Source organism: Strix uralensis, chromosome 4, assembly GCF_047716275.1.
Source record: "Strix uralensis isolate ZFMK-TIS-50842 chromosome 4, bStrUra1, whole genome shotgun sequence".
Classification (NCBI taxonomy): domain Eukaryota; kingdom Metazoa; phylum Chordata; class Aves; order Strigiformes; family Strigidae; genus Strix; species Strix uralensis.
Window position 1 is genome coordinate 42,015,384 of NC_133975.1, and position 18,313 is coordinate 42,033,696.

At 37.0% G+C, this 18,313-nt stretch overlaps 1 protein-coding gene across 3 annotated transcripts in view; it reads right to left on the reverse strand.

Moving 5' to 3' along the window:
* GALNTL6 (polypeptide N-acetylgalactosaminyltransferase like 6) overlaps nt 1-18,313 on the reverse strand; it is a 508,624-nt gene that overhangs the window by 166,282 nt on the left and 324,029 nt on the right. The gene's annotated exons all lie outside the window — the stretch shown is intronic.

The following is an 18,313-nucleotide window of genomic DNA, read 5'->3' on the forward strand; positions in this document are numbered from 1 at the left end:
TAAGATCACTTCCCTGTCCCTGCTGGCCATGCTATTTCTGATACAAGTCAGGATACCATTGGCCTTCTTGGCCACCTGGGCACACTGCTGGCTCATGTTCAGCCGGCTGTCAATCCACACTCCCAGGTCCCTCTCTGACTGGCAGCTCTCCAGCCACTCCTCCCCAAGCCTGTAGCGCTGCTGGGGGTTGTTATGGCCCAAGTGCAGCACCCGGCATTTGGCCTTATTGAAACTCCTACAGTTGGCCTTAGCCCATCGCTCCAGCCTGTCCAGGTCTCTCTGCAGAGCCTCCCTACCCTCAAGGCAGTCAACACTCCCACCCAACTTGGTGTCATCTGCAAATTTACTGAGGGTGCACTCGATCCCCTCATCTAGATCATCAATAAAGATGTTAAATAAGAGTGGCACCAAAACCGAGCCCTGAAGGACACCACTTGTGACTGGTCGCCAACCAGATTTAACTCCATTCACCACAACTCTTTGGGCCCGACCTTCCAGCCAGTTTTTTACCCAGCAAAGCGTGTGCCCATCCAACCCATGAGCAGCCAGTTTTGCCAGGAGAATGCTGTGGGAAACAGTGTCAAAGGCCTTACTAAAGTCCAGGTAGACAACATCCACAGTCTTTCCCTCATCCAATAAGCAGGTGGCCCTGTCGTAGAAGGAGATCAGGTTTGTCAAGCAGGACCTGCCTTTCATAAACCCATGCTGACTGGGCCTGATCATCTGGTTGTCCCACATGTGTTGTATGATGGTACTCAGGATGAGTTGCTCCATCAGCTTCTCAGGCACCGATGTCAAGCTGACAGGCCTGTAATTTCCCGGATCATCCTTCCCACCCTTCTTATAGATGGGTGTCACACTGGCCAATTTCTAATCTGTCAGGATCTCCCTGGTCAGCCAGGACTGCTGGTAAATGCTGGAAAGCGGCTTGGCGAGCACCCCAGCCAGCTCCTTCAGCACCCTCGGGTGTATCCTATCTGGTCCCATAGACTTGTGTGAGTCTATGTGATGCAGTAGGTCACTGACTATCTCCTCCTGGATTGTGGGGGGGTTGTTCTCTCAGTCTCTGTCTTCTGGCTGGATTCCCACAGCAAAACTAGTCTTATTATTAAAGTCTGAGGCAAAGAAGGCATTAAGCACCTCAGCCTTTTCCTCATCAATCGTTGCCATGTTTCCTCCCGTGTCGAGCAGGGGATGGAGGCTTTCCCTGATCTTTCTTTTGCTGTTGACATACTTATAGAAATATTTCTTGTTATCCTTGATACGTGAAGCCAGATTAATTTCTAGCTGGGCTTTAGACCTCCTGATTTCCACCCTGCATAGCCTCGTAGCCTCTTTGTAATCACTGTGAGTGGCTAGCCCCTTCTTCCAAAGGCCGTGAAGTCTCCTTTTCTCCCTGAGTTGCAGATAAAGCTCCCTGTACAGCCAGGGTGATCTTCTCTGTCGCCGGCTTCTCTTACAACACCTGGGGACTGCCTGCTCCTGCGCCATTAAGACTTCCTTCCTAAAGAGCGCCCAGCCTTCCTGGACCCCTATACCCTTCAGGATCGTCTCCCAAGGGATTCTGTCAAGCAGGTGCCTAAACAAGACAAAGTCAGCCCTTTGGAAGTCCAGGATGTCAGTTCTGCTACCCTCTCTCCTGGCCTCTCTATGAATAGAGAACTTTATTATTTCATGATCTCTGTGCCCAAGTCATCCTCCAACCGCCACATCATCCACCAGTCCTTCTCTGTTCACAAAGAGGAGGTCCATCAGGGCACCTTCTCTGGTTGGTTCACTCACCAGCTGTGTCAGGAAGTTATCTCCCACACATTCCAGGAGTCTGCAGGACTGGTCCCGCTCTGCTGTGTTGTATTTCCAGCAGATGTCTGGGAAGTTAAAGTCTCCTATGAGAACAAAGGCAAGCGATTGTGAGATTTCTCCTAAGTGCTTACAGAATATTTCATTTACCTCTCTGTCCTGGTTGGGTGGCCTATAGTAGACTCCCCTACTACAACATCTGCCCTGTTGGCCTTCCCCCTGATTCTAACGCAAAGACACTCCACCCTGTCTTCACTATACTTGTGCTCAAAGCAATCATAACAGTCCCTAACATACAGCGCCACCCCACCGCCTCTCCCTCCTTGTCTGTCCCTCCTAAAGAGCTTGTAGCCATCAGCTGTCACACTCCAGTCATGGGAGACATCCCACAATGTTTCTGTAATAGCCACTACATCATGATCTTCCTGTTTCATCATGGCTTCAAGCTCCCCCTGTTTGTTACCCATGCTGTGTGCATTGGTATATGTGCACTTCAGATGGGCTGATGTCCCCAACACCTTTTTGCATTTAGACGTCCTAATTCCAGCCTGACCTTTCACAGGTGTTACCACGGTTACTGATCCATCAATATCCCTTGCATCTTTGTTGTGCTGCTTGTCTCTATTCCCTGCCTCTACTGAGATGGCAGTGAGGTTCGTCACTGGCACACCATCCCACAAACTCTGGCAATCTTCCCTGGGGCTTATGTCTGGGAGTTCCAGTTTTGTCCCCTTCCCCCTTCAAATCCAGTTCAAAGCTCTCTCAATGAGTCCAGCTAACTCCTGCCCCAAGACCCTTTTCCCCCTATGGGACAGGTGCATCCCATCTAATGCCAAAAGGTCTGGTGTCCTGTATACTAACCCATGATTGAAAAATCAAGAGCCCTGACAGTAACACCAGTCTTGGATCCACAAGTTCATCTGTTGAGTTCTCCTGTAATCTTCCTCTTCCATCTCTGCAACTGAAGGGATGGAGGAGAACACAATTTGTGCCCCCGACCCCTTAATCAGTTTCCCAAAGGACCTGAAATCTCTCTTCAATGATTTAGGACTTCTCCTGGTAATATTGTCGCTACCTACCTGAAAAACCAAGAGAGGGTAGTAGTCCTTGGGTCTCACTAGAACAGGGAGTTTTGCAGTGAGGTCCTTTACCCAAGTCCCAGGGAGGCAGCAGACTTTCCTATGAAGCAGGTCTGGTCTGCATATTGGGCCTTCGACACCCCTCAGAATGGAGTCACCCATTACAGTGACTCTTCTGGGGTTTTTTTTAGAACTGTTTTTAATACCTGGTCTAGAGCGACCTGGCCTTGGTGGACCTTGGTCTTCCTCCTTGTTTGACTAATTTTCTTCGTCTGTCTCTACTTCATTCAAAAGTTCCAGGGCCCCGTATCTATTGTGAAGGGACACCATGGAATGTGAGGGAGGTTGGGAGAGAATTTTCCTGCCTCCCTGAGCAGTAAAAACCAGTAAAGTAAACAAGTTAGCTAAACTAAGTAAAAAACTTAGCTAAAACTAGTAGAGATGTTTGGTGAGAACAATAATGTGATACGTATATGCTAGATGGCTGAGTTAAAGGATTACTTAATAACAATAAGAGTTGATTGCCTTTGTTTAAAGATTAAGGATGGAACGTTTTGTATTATCAACAAATATACGAGGAAAAATTGTAGGAAAGATGATGGATGCTAAATATTTGAGATATAAGCAAGATTTTGTCAGGCGCTATAACCAGGTCACAGCATTCACTTGTGTCCTTAAAAGCCATTTTTGCCATTTGGATGGTATTCTGTAGCTAAAGAACTTCACATAATCACTTTCAGTGTGCTATAAGGTATTCAGGAGATTATGATCTGTAGAAGGACATGACTACAGATATGAAATGATTCTAGAAAGTGTCAGAAATATCTGACTAATCCCAAACAGCGAAAAATTGCAGTGTCTCCCCTAAATATATGATTTCTGTTCAGGAGAATTTATTACATTAATGATGTCAGTAAGTATCAATAAAATTGATACAACACTGCCTGTGCTTCAAAATAACAAGATTAAGATTCCTTGAAGTTTGATAGAGAAATTTGTATCTTTTTTTTCCCATAGAAGCAACCTGAGAGCTCTCTAGAAAACTAAGGAAAGCTACAAAAAAAAAAAAAAAATTAAAGAATTAAGAATTAAGTCTCTGTGGCAGTGTCCACCAAAACTGAAGTTATCACAGAAATCTGGTAAAAGTCTTCTAAAATTGTACAGTAGAACCCAGGGGTTTTGCATCTCACAGAGTAATACACATTATATGATTATATACTTGTACCATATTGATTGTACTCATGTAGAATAGTTGGCTATGACAGTAGTCCATCAGCACAAAAAATGTCTTTTCACACGAAAACGTGCCTTATGCAGGAAAAGTCCACATTAAATAATATTGACTGCAAACTGGTAGTATAACAAAACAGGTCCTAATAAACATCCCCTAGAAAATACAATGTTTTCCTTTTCTTTTACAAATACAACTTCACAGTTAGATTCCTGAAGAAAAGATGCTTCTAAACAAGGTTCAGCTAGACTGCTTGTTCCAAAAGGAAAAAGCAAGAGGACCTAAGCAAATCTGTCTGATATCACATGAAGAGTAGAGACTGCTTAGACATATAATAATTTCTGTCATGAGCTGATCAATAGCAATCAAAGCTCAAGAGTTCCTACTGCTTCTTGAAACTCATAATGTCTGTAACTGGAAATTACACTCACTTTCTGACATGAAAGATAACCTTATATATCTACAAGGTTGTCCACACAAAGACATACTCCAGGGGGAGGAATATTTTATTTCAAAATTAAGAAGTGTGATCCATGCCACTAAATCGGTGTTTTGCCTGAGAAAGTTTCAGACAACATGCAAGTCCATCAGCCTGAGAAAGCTTCATCTTAGGAGACAGCAGTCAGATCTGAGGAATTTCTTGCCTCTTGAATACAGCATGCTTTCAAGACACTAAAGCAAGGCTCTTTGGGAGAGTCACTGGAAGTTAGTTCATATATCAGTTATAGGTATTTGAAATGTTCCACTGTATTAATGTTATGGATATTAGAATATGCTATTGATATGGAGAAGCCTCAGTATGAAAATTCTTTTGAAATCCTTCTGAAACTGTTACTTCATACATATTGTGCAAAGTCCATCAACTAGAACTAAGACCCTGAATTAAATTTGTCTGTCGCCCAATTCCTAGCTTCTGAATGGTACCTGAACAACTCAGGGGACACCCCTAGCTCTTCTTCAAGACACCGGACTAACCAGAGGCCATGTACAAGATGGATGCAGCTAGCATAAAGCCAACAGAATTAACATGGTCTGCTAAGGACAGACTGAGTACTGAGTTTGGCCCTTGGCACTATGCTATCACAAAATCTTGGACAGTGAGCAGTGAATCTATATGGTGAGTTACATTTGCCCCTCAGCGGTCATCTAGACCTACTCCAACTGGTAAGATGACTGTACAAGACTACAGCGGGTCTCCTATTATCCTCCTACATGATGACAGTTGAAGTAACTGAAAATTTTTCTCAGTGCATTTTCTGAAATTGCTTCTTTATTATGGCAATAAGAGGCAGAACATTTGGTGTTTTGCCAGATGCCAATATCCACACAGAAAAGCAGAAGCAATGAAAGTATTTTAATATGCTCCATCTGACCCAAATCTACACAGCGTTTTAGAGGACAATGGAACCTCTGAGTAGATTCTCGCTACTAAATATCAAAGGTTTACCATGAAGATTAGAAAGCTTTTGAAAGAAAAGGCAGAAAAGAGTTGTTGTAATGAGGGTCTTCTAAGCATTGGGATTAGCACAAACAGCAATCTTTTTCATAGCTTTGATTTCTATAGTCCACAAGAAACTTTGACTGATCAAGGCACATAATCTGAAATGACCTATCATAACAGTTATATTCTTTCAGTTTGAAAAAAAATTGCAATGTTTCAGGTAAATGAGTGTTTCCTCGCCCCTCCTCCAACCACAACACACTTTCCTTGCTTGCTTTTTTTCAAATGCATTTACTACTGAAACAACTGATCCACATTTTAAGACAAACTTTAAAAAGTACTATACTTGTGGGCCTCAAATATTTAAAAGAAAAAAATATGACACAGTGCTAGCCAATTTCTTGTTGAAGATGCTTTTCTCATGCTGGTTTTCAGTTTGAATGCCAGGAACTAATCTGAAAGCTGGATCCTTATACAAGTCTCACAGCAGCTGCCTGAATTACTTCAAGGCTCCTCAGTTCAATGTGCAAAAATGAATTTTCTGTCATGGGGATGAGTCCTAGGACATTTTTCACAAATAAAAAGGTTTCAGGAAACTAGAAGACGACTGGAGAGACAGCTTGGACACTCAGCCTCTGCTCAAACTTCCATAGCAGATACTCTTTATCCTTGAAACTACCCTGCTGGAGTCAGCCTGACATCAAGATATTTTCCCACCTCTTTTCCCATCAACTAGCATTTCTGACAGTCTGTTCTAAAGCCATTTTTTAACTTTTCCTCTACTTTGAGTAGGTTGTGACTGTAACACCACATTGTATCAAATTTTCTGAAGTAAATATAACTACTAGCAGGCTCTCTGAGAAATAATAATAATAATAAAATCTATAGATGCAGGACAGAATAAATCAAATAGGGATTTGAGTTGCAGAAATGGCTAGTGTTTTACTCAGACATAACACACAAAATGGCTGTTTATTAACTATGTATACTATCAACTCAATAAATGGACTCCCTACATCACCAAGATACCACAGGGAATAACACTGTATTTAAGGAGTGCAAAACCACTTACAGGAATCTCTTCACTGAATTTATCAGAGGGGTTACTTGTCCACATTCTTGAAGTAGCCTGTTTAGATCAATAGGATAAACTCAAAGACCATGGAGACCCCATATTACTGAAGCAAGTGGAAATACCTAGGATCAATGGTTTAGTATTACTAATGAACATATAATATTGAATTACTACAACAAAATACAACACTTTTGCTTATTTTACATAATAGACACCAAGTAATTTTACTAGCTATCTTAAAAGGTATCCTTAAAACCTAGTATTGTTAAATCACTTTTCACCTTCTAATCTCATCAAATATATTAACTACTTAATATGCAGTCTCCTTTTGTGTCGTCGTCCCCCCCGACCCCTCCAGGCTACTGATGGAACCTTGCAGAGCACTAGAGGCTCCTATAATAATTAGCTTGTCCAATAAGTATCTCTCTCTTTTTCCCTGTTCTCTACATTAACATCTTTATTCTGTCACATGAAAATTATGGTATCAAATGTATGATGATATGCTGTGAGTTTAGACATAAGCAAGTATGCCAAACTCCAGGTGATTTTTACAATATGAATTTCATAAGCATCCCTGCGTATACAATAATTACAAAGCAATGGCCTCTGAGCCACATGACCAAAATGTGCCTTTTTGATGCATCTCAGCTATTCAATTTTTAAATCTTTTAAAGATTCAACTTCTAATTTTAAATAATAGAAAAAAGACTTTCACAATACTTTTCAAACTTTGAAGTTTGTCAAATGTAAAACTTTTGCATAGGGAGAATTAGAAGAAATTTTTTTTTCTTTTGTATATTATTCTAATTCCATAAAAACATCTTCTTCTGCCCATTATGAAAAGAAACAGAGGACAACTTTTGAGCATGCATGATGTTTCAGAGGTTCTTGCACATCTAGACTTTAAAGAATCTTATGATCTGTGATTCTTGCTGCTTTTGTATAACTTAGAAACATCTGTTCCTGGGGACCTGTAATAAAGCACACTCATATAGGTCTGATGTGAAAAATTGAGAAAATAATTACTGTACTCTGGGACATTTGTTCCACTGAGAAATTCCTACTGTGTCACTTCTGGATTTATTACTTTTGAACGTTTTTTATCTTAATTTTTATGCATGTCATTAGATTTGCAATTCTGGCATTTATCTTGTAATCCAGTTTAGTGGTTATTGATGGCATCTTAAATACTGCATCTGCAGTGGTGTTGCATCATGATTATGTCTACATTATTAGCATTACAAAGCACATTTCCTCTACTCCCCTGAAACACTGAAATTTCAAATAAAAGTTCCTCGAAATATTCTGTTGTTCCTTCTAATTCAACATTTACACTGATTATTAGCAGTAACTGACCTTGAAGGAAGCATGTATCACACTCTGTTACATCACACAGATTAGACTGGGTCTGGCAAGTTACCTTCAGCATTTTTTCCCCCTTCAGCTAATTTCTAGCTACTTAAGTGTATCTAAAATTACAAACTCCAGCTTTGAATATGGTTTGAAGATTACTGGCAGCATAGAGAGTAATTTCTGGTATTAGATCCTTCCTATTAGCCAAGTTTCAGTAACAGCAATTCCCTTGATTAAGCAGTGTTGTCTTTGAAAGGTTTAGGTGGAAAAACAAACAAGGGCTATTTCACAGGAAATTCAGACTAAATAATCAGTCATGCAAATGCTTAAATGATTTTCCAGGTTCAGAACACTGAGGACCAACCTGATTTCCAGATGACTTTGGTTTATCAACATCTGCACTGTAAACACAGGAAGAGAGAGAGAGACAGAGAGAGAAAGGAACAGAGATTTTTGTTTTCTTCATTTCAGGAAAACACTGTGAGCATTTCTACTACATAATTCAGTTCCATGCATTCTTGCACAGAGAAGTATGCTACGCTATTCCCCATCATAGGAAAATTATTGGAAAAAAGAACACAATATATATGTAACAAAATAGAATTTATCAGTATTACCATCTTTGTCTGATTCCACTTAATTCTTAGCATTCTTAAGCCATGCAAATCAAAACTGGAAAAAAGTTTATTTGCCTGCCTTCCTGTACTTTAATACATCATTTTGGAAATCTTCATAACTAAATATAGTCCTGCAACATTTCTGTATTAAAAAATCCTGCAAGGTCTCTGCTTCTCCAGGTAAAAGAGTATGCCCATCTCAAAAACCTAACAGCTTGTATAATATGAATAAATGCTTGAATATTGAGAGAACATGTCAAATTAACATACATAATAATTAAAAGTACTTCATCTTACTTATTTTGCATCCCTTGAAAATCATCCATGCTGTAAAGGCCTGATCCACCATCTGGGAAGTACTTAGCATCCTCTTCATTGGAAGTTTTAATTTTAGAAGATTCAGTCTATGGCTCTGGGAAATTCAGATTCTGTATTTCATGAATATCAGGGTAAGATTTAAAAGACAGAACTATTAATTTCAAAACCAAGGCTAACTAATTAATAACATTAAGACTTGACATCAAGGCTACCATTAAACAATATCTGCCCAAATACAACTCTGACTACTGCAGCATTTTTGCTTACCTAGTGGCATTGAAAAAAATAAGAAAAATAACAGAAGACTGAAATACAAACCAGTGAAAAAAGCAGTTGCATACATCTGACTTCAATGCTAATTGTATATTGAGACTGTAATACTTCTTAATGAGTCAGACTAGTTTATGTGGTAAGTAGTCTTATAAACACTTCTAAAGCACCTGTGTAATGTATTTGAGTTATGTGAGCCAAAGAGTATTTCAGTGTTTTAAACAATAACTAATAATAATGTGTCAAACTCACAAAGCTCCTAGAAGATAAAAAGGGATAAGGTCAAAGATCTTATCCCTAATTAATTAGCATGGAATAGTCAGTAGAAGTGCACATGCACTTATATGTGCAGGACTTTAAGTTACACTAATGAATTGCTATGAACTGCAGGAGACTTTAAAGCCATCTCTGTAGCTTTATTTTCTTTCACCAATGAATTTACTAATATGTTAAAATACTCTATCAAGGGACTTTTTATATGAAACAGAGAGCAATATATCATGAGACATTCTGACTAATAAAACAAAGTAAAAATGAGTAGTAAAGAAAATAATTGAACTGAAACCAAAGAAAATCTAAATTAAATCTTTTGTAACTGTTAAAGTTTCATAGTATCAGGTATAGGAAAATCAGTTTTTAGAATCTGTCTTGCAATGCAACCACCACCTTGCCACTAAATATTAAAACTGGTCACTGAAAGGTCCTTTTGGATTATTTGCAAGAGTGGATACTGCATCTGATTCAGAATCACAGATTTACAGGTACGACTTTAAACAATCCTGGGATCTTCCCGGTATATCTACTAGTTAATAAACAGCAATTAAAATCCTGAAAACCCATGGTTCTTTGTTTCTTCCAATAATGAAGATGAAAAATGAAAAGAAAAAAATGAAAACATAGAAATAATTAGGGCAAAAAAAGTGCTTAATCTTATTTTTCTTGTATATGTGTTACAGAAGTCATCTAGTATTTATTTTAGAATAAGAAAAAAAAATTAGCTTCTTTCAAGTCTGCTTTCAAGTTTTGTTCATTAAAAAGATTTTTAATTTTTATATATGATATCCTCTCTTAATAACAATAGATGCCTCTGAAAAGATTAGTGCCATCTTTTCATTAGTGAGATGCATTTATAACCAAGATAGTAAATAATACTAGTCTGATTGCACTTCATGAGAGAAGGTCTGGGTATTAGCCTGTTTACAAAATCTTTTCACTTACAGTGCACAAATTACATTGTTTTCTTAGATTAAATACCAAACATCACGTTCCTAACCTTTAGAATTCTCAACTACATGCATTTTGGAGAATTTTGTAGTAATAACCAAAATCTATAGATGGTGAGTAACAGACATGGATGAAACATTCCCCATATATGGTGATAACTGAGTGACTGCAGACAAGAGAACTGAAATTCATCAAGAGGGAGCAAATACATCTGTAACAGCAGAAGCCTTCACAGACCCAACTTCCATTTAAAGTATCATGAGAGCCTTTGAAACATTTGTCAATTAGTGATTTCTAAAAGTATCTCCTGATGAAGAGGAGAAGCCAGAATAATTTTCAACTTGTGGATTTACAACCTTTGATTTAATTGGAGGTGCTAGACATCAGGAGCAGTGTGGAAGGGAGAGGAGATATTTGTCTTATCCTCACAGTATATAAGGAATTCAAGCAGGGCACACATTGCCAAGCGCAACCTAAGAGATGCAGGTAAAGGAAAGAGTGATGTAGGACTGCCTTTTCTTCACGTGACCATATATGTTCATCACAGTAAAAAAAACAGAGGGATACGAGAGAGAAAAATTGTAAGCAATGTTCTTCTGGTATGTTATTTCTTCTAACTCAACTAAATCAATTCTTGGGCGTAAAATGTTAACATGGAAAATTGGGAAATACAACTTAATTTGTCACTTAATTTTAGGGATTATTTTCACAAGGGGAGAGCGCTGAAGGATCAACACTGATTTTCAGGGGGAAAATTTGAATTTGAATATTCCTCAAAAAAATTAAAAGCTAACAGAATTGTACCAGGTAAGAATTCCTGATCACATTAATTGTCAGCTGCATGAAAGAAGGAGCATGGGGACAGAAGGTTTTTCCTTTTGGTTTAAGGATGAGTGAATTAACCATGTTTTTCTTTTCTGCACTAAATTGTGTATAGTTCATTTTGGATTTTGTACATTAATAGACATCTTTTATCTCAATTTTATTTGTATTAAGAAAGATTTTATGGATATTGAATAACATCAAGACATTCCATCACAGTGACAATTTATAAATCCTGGATAGTACAGTGCTTTGCATTAAGCAAAACAGTAGTACCTATTTTTGTGGAATGCACAGAAAATATCAAACTGTTAAATCTCTTTAATATGCTTCATCTGGCAATTACAGAGTCTGTGAAGACACATCTTTCAAGAGCCAGTGTTAGTCAGGTAAACTTACTACGTGGCAGATTAAAGTGGTACCAAAATAGCCGCTAAAAACTGCTTTAACTGAATTTAGAGAAATGAAAATTACTCTCCCTGATCAACTTTATCAAGTCTATCAAAGGGATCATTATTGGTGGGAAAGCAGCAAGGCACAAATAAAGTATCAGAATCATTGTATTTGGTGCTGTTAGCAATGGTCAGAATTCACTAATAATGATGTAGCTATTCTTCTGTCTCATATATTGAAGTTACAGAAAAGGTTTAATAACATCCTTCAGAGAACAGCTTTTCTTTTTCATCGCTTCAAGGAGTCTGGGCATCTGGAATAATACATAGCCACTGTATATATTACAATGGTGCAATCTTACGTGCTTGTAAGCTGAAGAGGAATTTACTGAAACAGAACCACAGCTAGAGCTAATCCATATGGCTATACTGAATTAAACAGAATGATACTAATTTATGTAAAGTGAGAATTTAATATATGGTTTAATGTAGGTTAGGATAGCGGTAATACTTGGTAATATTTCCTCATTGCACAGTTATCTAAATAAAGAGGTAATGTGACGTTTTGGTCTGAAGACAAGTAATGAAAGTCAGAATGGAACACAAGTTTAGAATTTCAAGTGGGTTTCAGGTTTTTTAAGACAGCCCATGGGGATTGCTTTAAACCTGGCACAACCATTTTTACAAAGTCCTGTAGCTCTTTGCTGGTATAAAGACTGCATTAGCCAAGGATGATCACAGTAAGTAGTTTTTAAATGAAAAATTTAGAACCCTGACTGAAATATGATAGACTTTCTAAAAACTTATCAAGATCCTGCAGCTCTTCAAATCTACACAGGATTGATAACTTTGAGCACCACTACTGACACATGAATACTGTCCAGTTTAGCTTGCACTACAAACTGGAAAAGGTGCTCTCATGCATAATCTTCAGGGCTAGCAATATACATTTTTGTTATACACTATCTTTCTTCTTATCAGAGCAAACACTCAGAGATTCATCTCCTTTTCCCTTCTAAAGGACTGCAGAAAGACACTTTAAAAAGCAAATAATTGGATCTATGAAAGCATCAGCTTTGCTGCTGTCCAGTCTTTCTACGACTGGTTTGCTTCTCTACATTAAAAAAGATAATATGCTCAACTCTACCATTTTATGTCTATTTGTATTATTTCATGGGGGCCATCCATGTGCAGTGCAGAGATGAAAGAATCCTTGACTTTATAGGGCCAGAGGATTTGGAAGACCTTGAAGTTCATTAATCTTGTTGATCCTGTTTGTCATATTTTCAGGACTAAGTCATACCCAGACTGCTGGAGATGCTATTTAAGTGGTTAGTCAAAAATACATACTTGGTTCATTCTGTACATTATTTATGATTACAATGTTCTTTTCTATTATCTCTTCTATTCAATAAGTAAATACTGGAAAACTATTATTAAAAGAAAAACTTTAATATGATGTGATTCACCACTATATAGTTGGAAGAGTTATTTTAGTATCTAAAACATATTCTAATTTTTAACTTCATAAAAATTTAACTTTGTAAGGTAAAGACCAAAGAAAAAGGCACTTCAAAACAGTATTTCACAAAATGATCAGAACATTACTAATTTCTACTCTTCTAATTTGCAAATTTATGAGATATATATCAATGCATTTCTTAGGAACCCATGAGAAAAGAGTCACCAGAGGAGAACTGTGGGTAATGGGAACAATAACCCTGCACTACAAATTAATTTGCCTTTCAAAAGGAAGATCAAAGGAAAACATTAATCAAAATGAAGTTTTTTTTCTGTTCTTTTATAAGTAGCATGATCCAGGGCTTCAGTTAGTTAGGTATTTTCATTTAAGGTTAAGGTACCTCATGAATCCAAGAATTCCATACAGATATTCTGAATTAATTTAATCCCCCGCCATGATATTAGAGAATGCATGCTGCTGACTACTAGCTTTCAAATTAGAATGAAAAATAGTAGGAATAAAAACTTGTCTTATTTTACATTTGTAAATGAATAAGTATATATGAACTGTCATGGAAAACTAATGTTCAAGAAACTTGATTCTTTGCTCAATGCGTCTTCATGACTGTACAGGTATGTCAAAGTACAAGGAATTGAAAAATTTTGACCCTTGTACTGGCAATTTTACAAAATTCCTCTGTTAGTAATTCACCAAATTCTGTATTTTACCGTTTAGAAGAAAATGTTATTGTACTAATCCATAGTGGGCTTAATACATTACTATTAAAAAGTGGTCAGTATGTAGCGAAGGTGCTTGCTAATTTTACACAGAGAAAAATGAACATTATTTACTAATAATGTTTCTCAACAATTCCTTTTTACAACACTGTTTTCAGTATGCCCACCTTAAAAAGATTTAATGATCAGTACTGAAATTTTCCATGTCATGGACTCAATGAAGATTTATTTTCATTTTCTTATCATCAGAATAACTTCAGAAAATTGTTCAACAGCTTATGAGTAACTAGAAAAAAATACATTATTTCTTTGAGAAAAACAATTCTCAGCATCTTTGCTTTGGAAAAAAAGAAAAAGGAAAAAAATCCTCTCAAGAACCTTTGATTCACACTGGAGAACTGAAATGTGGCAGATGTGGGTGAGGCTTGTGTCAGAGGCGTTTTTTTTTGTCAATTCAATGTAGTTTGCATATGTTCCTTAGAGATGGAGATTTTAGCAGCTAAATTCTTTGGAGCTTCCCTTCACACTTTTAACTTTATATTTCTTCTGATTGCAGCTTTAGTGAATATTGACAAAACTCCTTCTCAACACAAGTATTTTACCAATCCAGTCTGTAGTGTAGCTACATTGTGCCATTATATAAGTTAATAAAACAAAGAATAATATTTGGATTAACCTGAATAGAAGGTCACAATTAGGTTATTATAGTGTTAGTTGTGCTCATCCTTGAGAACTTCTAAATTGAAAATTCAAACTACTGGTGGGAATCAGCTAGATCAGTGAGTTTTCAGGGTGCCAGACAGGAGATGCTACAGTTGTCTGACACATATCTATGTGATCTCCATGCCTTTCATTCACAAGCCATCACTTCAAAAGGAAGTTTGTGACAGCTATGTACATATGCCTACAGATTTATTGCCCCACCACACATAAAAATGGTCTCTATACACACACACTTATTCAAGAAAGAAAACATGAAGAGGAGAAGAGAAAGGGGGAACAGACAAATAACCTTTCATAATTGTAAGCAGTTGAAAAATGGTCTTGATTAACGTAAGTGAACTTACAGTAAAGATAACACTTCTATTGAAAACCTGTATCTACTTTTACTTCAGATACCAGCAACACAAAAAACAATGTTATATTTAAAGTTTTTTCTTATTTTAAACATTCCTTTATAAAATAATATCACTTAAATTAAATTTAAAACTCTTTCTAAAGAGATACTTTCCTTTCTTTCTACTTTTGAGCATGCACATAACAGTGCAGGACTACATCTGAGCACTATCAACACAAATTCTTCATAATCATTGACACTTTTTCAGATACCAACATAACAGAGCATATTAGGCTCAGACAGAGGTAAGGGTGAAAACCTAGAAAAGATCAGTTACTGAGACTGTTCTGTCAAAGACTACTACAATTTCATGTAAATATTTGCAGTGCTATGATGTAAAAATTAAACAATACACCAGTCATCCTCTTATCAAATCCTTTGTTATCATCATCATGTCATTTTGTGGCAACACACAAGAACAGATGGGGAAACATATGAAATGCATTATCAGATCCCAATCCTGCTGGTAGCAGCCATCCATTTAAGCCATCATTGAAAAATCTTTTTATTTTGCAGTTATCCTTTATGAAGTCTGGGGTAGCATCATCAACTACCTTTTCTCTGGAAGAAAGAATATACAAATGGGAACTAAGTACACATCTGTATGAAACTAACTCTTTCGCACCAATTCCCAACTATTTGACTACAAACCACCAAAATGATGGTGGCTTCATGTATTCGTCTCATATATTTTTATTCTATGTATTCTGAACCCCTGGGGGTGCAGAAAATGCTACTTAAATTCCTAGGACCTTTATAATATGAGTAACACTTAAGCATTTCAAATTAATTCATATGTGTAGCAGATACTGAGTCATATTAGTGAAATTAATAAGCTTAAACTAGGACTTTTTCTATTACACTGAATGTGAATTTGCATAATTCATGTTCAGATACTCAGTTGCAATTTGCACTTTGAAAAAAAAAAAGTAAATGAATAATGTAATTTTAGAACCAACTGAAATGTAAAACTGCAATTTACAGAATAAAATTATTTTACCAGTACAAAAATTACATGAATTGGCAACTTCAATAAAATTAATTTTTTCTATAGTTAGAAAGACAACAAACTTTTATGAACTCAGTTGAGCTGTACATCAGTTACAAAAGCCCAGCAACACTGTACATTTGAAATTATTTAAACTCTTGGTGAAGCGTGATTTCTGCAAAGGATGTAGTATAGTTCAGAAGGTAATGAGTGACACATTATTTTTGAGGTTACATTAAAACCATCTATTTCAAAACTGTTCCTCATACTGACTTCGCAAGATACTAAATTCTCAAATTACAAGGAAGAGTTAAGCTAGCTGGCATGTATTTGGACCTGTATAATGAAATGCTTTCCTATTAGAACCCTTGTTTAGATCATGCCCACAAAAGGGCACTTGCAAGAGAAGATAAAAGAAACTTTCTTTTGAACACAGACACATCAGCGAACAGCTGAGACACTAGCAAAGTAAATCAGTTCAAAATGCCTCTCTTGCATCCCATTCTAAAACACACTATCTTTCTCAAAAGAAATAACAACATGGAAAAATTAACATTTTTTTGTAGAGTAAAAGGCTACAATGACAGTGTTGAGGACCTGCAGAAGTTATTCTGTTGAAAGAGATTTTAATGGCTAACCTCCCCATGGAACTCCAAGAAGCTGCTTTTCACAGGAATAAAGTCTAACTCATGTCTTTATCTTGGCATAAAACATGAGTTCATATTCACTAAAATGTAAGGTACTGTTCTGAGACAGACTTGCTTTGACACACTATTCCCCCACCCTAAACAGAGCAGAGGGCAATATCTAATTAACACTGTGGAAAAGAAAACCCAAGTCAAAAACCCACCCCATACTTTATGCTGAAATTGGCATACTTTTCATAGCAAAACATATAGAGAAACATTAATGAATTTTTATATTCAAGCCTTACATTCCTTAACATTTGATATGATGTGAAGGAAACAAAAAGTCTGTCTCAATATTAAGAGTCACCTTGCTGTACTATTAATCTACCTCAGACCACAAGTTCCTAAAACTGTCTTTTCAGCGAGCATTGAAGTACCATTAACCACAAGTACCCTAAGTGAATGGAAATCTAAATCTGATTTTCTAGCAGACTTCATTTATAGAGTAAAATTTACCATGTTACATTAGGTTACGTTATTGCTTTAAAAATGACACCACTCATAAAGAAAAGGTCTAGGGCTAATCCATTGCTAGGAGTCTCAGCTATTATGTATTTTCTAGATAGCATCTAACATTACCATATCACTTGGTGCCAAGGCTGTAAAATCAGAGGTAAAGAAAACATTTACAAAAATTATGTTTGCTGTGCCTTCCAGAAAGCATGTCAGAGTGCAGGCTAAAAGTGCATTGCTTTCTTTAACTCACACTCTGTGCATCCACATTACCACCAGCAAAATACCTTCTAATTCAGGATGAGCACACCTAGGTGGCCTGAGGATAAGCCTGCCATCACCAGTCTAGCCACCCTGCAAGCAGGGGAGACACAGGGTGAGGACACAGCATGCTCTTTCTCTTCCCTTAGTATGCTCACATCTAATTTGCGTGAGCTGTGGAGTTCGAGCCTGAGAAGGAACCCTACGCCCCTACTCAGAAAGTAACCCAATGAACACCACAATAAAGATTATTAGTTGAGCACCATTAACCACTATAGTTAAGTAACAGCTCAAAAAGACTGAATGTGAAATTTGAAAATGCAACAGAGGATGCATGCTGGTTTCAGGAAAAATATTTTCAGACATTATCTCTCCTTTCTAGCAGTTAACATGTCACCAACCATTATTTTTTGTCACTTTCCTTTAGTATAAGGACTGACACTTACAAAACCAGATTTAAAACCATGTGGAGACAATCACAGAATCACAAAATCCCAGTTTGTCATTATATTATCACGTATGTTAATGCAATAGGATTCAAACTACAGAAAATCTTAAAACAGTCAAAACTGTCTGACTTAGTTTAGTGAGGCTGGTTGTTTTAAGGAAAAATGGGTGGTTTGGGAAAGAAATTATTTTATTTGTTTTGAAATATTTTTAATCTATTGTTGGAATAAAAGGGGATTTAGATCCTCTTTTATTAAACACATATTCCTTTAAGAATCAGAACTGTACCTTCCAAGCACCTGGTGTTTATATGTGAAATTTGTAACTTCTCCTATAGTGGACACAAGCTCCTTTCTCTTTTATATTCACGTAATAGCAGCAATTAAGTACTGATTCTTGCCAGTACTTTCTGAATTAATGCAATTAAGTGAGAGACTAAAACTCTAGTCACACAGACACAATACAATTGCTTTCTCATGAAACTGTAATGAATAAAATCAAACAGCAGAAATTCCACTGGAAACAATGAATAGTAGC